The sequence below is a fragment of the Trichomycterus rosablanca genome, chromosome 1 (assembly GCF_030014385.1).
Source record: "Trichomycterus rosablanca isolate fTriRos1 chromosome 1, fTriRos1.hap1, whole genome shotgun sequence".
NCBI lineage: Eukaryota > Metazoa > Chordata > Actinopteri > Siluriformes > Trichomycteridae > Trichomycterus > Trichomycterus rosablanca.
Window position 1 is genome coordinate 86546372 of NC_085988.1, and position 2217 is coordinate 86548588.

The 2217-nt window shown below is 43.0% G+C and overlaps 1 pseudogene; it reads left to right on the forward strand.

The window, feature by feature from the left end:
- Positions 1-1429, forward strand: part of LOC134330531 (B-cell receptor CD22-like) — a 12587-nt pseudogene extending 11158 nt beyond the window's left edge.
- The last annotated feature ends 788 nt before the right edge of the window (positions 1430-2217 follow it).

Genomic DNA, 2217 nt, shown 5'->3' on the forward strand with positions numbered 1-2217 from the left:
CTGTATACATTGAAGGACCTGAGCTTCCTTTAAACATAAAGTCTGCTCTGGTTCTTTCTGTAGACAGCCTCGGTGTTACACTTCCAGTCCAGTCTGTCGTCAAGATGAACACCAAGGTATTTGTAACTTTCCACCACCTCCACCTCCTTCCCCAGGATACAGAGGGGTTTCAGAGCAGTGCTGGTCCTCCTGAAGTCCAGGACCATCTACCTTATCTTAGCCACATTTAAGAGAAGGTGGTCGTTTCTGGACCATGAGACAAAGTGGCCGACCAGATCCTTGTACTTACTCTCATCTCCACCACTGATACACCCATCACTGCTGAGACGTCTGAGAACGTTTATAGATGACAGGACTCAGAGTTGTACTGGAAATCTGAGGTATACAGGGTAAAGAGGAAAGGTGAGAGTACAGACCCCTGTGGTGCTCCTATGCTGCCAACCACCTGATCAGATGCACCTCCTTTTAGTCGCACAAACAGCGGTCTGTCTGTCAGGTAGCTAGTAATCCAGGAGGTTGTGAAGGTGTCTACATGCATCATTTGGAGCTTCTCTTTAAGCAATAAAGGTTAAATGGTGTTGAAGCACTGGAGATATCAAAGAATACAATTCTCACAGAGCTGCAGCCAGGTCTAAATGCCAGTGTGCTCGATGTAGTAGGTAGATGATGGCGTCCTCAACACCAACCTCATGGTGGTAGGTGAACTGCAGTGGGTTCAGGGAGGTGGTCACCTGAGGTCTGAGATGGACCACAACAAGTCTCTCCATTACCTTCATTATAAATCCAGGTCTTCAGTTCTAGCAGGGCAGAAATGTATAAAGAACTGAACGTTTGGAGGGCGACACTGTATGATACTGACATGTTGAGAGTCCCAGAGCTTCTCACTATCATTTATTCTACTGTCAGTGTTTTTCTTTTGAAGATTGCATGTTTATTTACATTTCAGAGGGGTGTCCACATAATTATGGTCATACTAAACACTGAATATTATTTCTTGTAAACCCCACAGGCCGTGTTGTGTCAGGAATATGACAGAGACTCTCTGTATGCCAACAAAACCGTTTCACCTGATTCTCTTCATTACTCCTCCATCAACTTTCCTAATGGGTCAGGAACACAGATCAGAGGTCTTTCATCCCTCACTGAAGAGTACGCCATCGTCCAGAACCACCCCGACCAAGGAGCCGCTAAACCTGAGCCGCTAGCAAAGACCGGAACTAAAAACCAAGTAAACATGGACTCAGCAGATGAGGAGGTAACGTACGGAAACATCGTCCATCATCAGAAGACGGATCCAGCTTGTCCAGGTTTGGACGTTGTTGCTGGAATTCAGGATGAGCAGAAGAACGGATCTGATCCTGATCAGCTGGAGCACTCGGACGCTCCTGAAGGACTTTACGCTCAGGTTAAACCTTTACCAAAAGTCTAAAATCATCATTTTAACAGCATGGGTTTAAAACTTAAGCTTAAAACTCAGTCAGAAGCATTTTTACATTTACTTTGGGTTCTTATGTTTGGGTTCTTATGTTTAGGTTCTTATGTTTGGGTTCTTATGTTTGGGTTCTCTGGGTTTGTATGTTTCGGTTCTTATGTTTGGGTTCTTTGGGTTCTTATGTTTGGGTTCTTTGGGTTCATATGTTTGGGTTCTTATGTTTGGGTTCTTTGGGTTGATATGTTTGAGTTCTTATGTTTGAGTTCTTTGGGTTTGTATGTTTGGGTTCTTATGTTTGGGTTCTTATGTTTGGGTTCTTTGGGTTCGTATGTTTGGGTTCTTATGTTTGGGTTCTTTGGGTTCTTATGTTTGGGTTCTTATGTTTGGGTTCTTATGTTTGGGTTCTTTGGGTTTGTATGTTTGGGTTCTTATGTTTGGGTTCTTTGGGTTCTTATGTTTGGGTTCTTATGTTTGGGTTCTTTGGGTTCTTATGTTTGGGTTCTTATGTTTGGGTTCTTATGTTTGGGTTCTCTGGGTTTGTACGTTTGGGTTCTTATGTTTGGGTTCTTATGTTTGGGTTATTTGGGTTTGTACGTTTGGGTTCTTATGTTTGGGTTCTTATGTTTGGGTTCTTATGTTTGGGTTCTTTGGGTTCTTATGTTTGGGTTCTTATGTTTGGGTTCTCTGGGTTTGTACGTTTGGGTTCTTATGTTTGGGTTCTTATGTTTGGGTTATTTGGGTTTGTACGTTTGGGTTCTTATGTTTGGGTTCTTATGTTTGGGTTC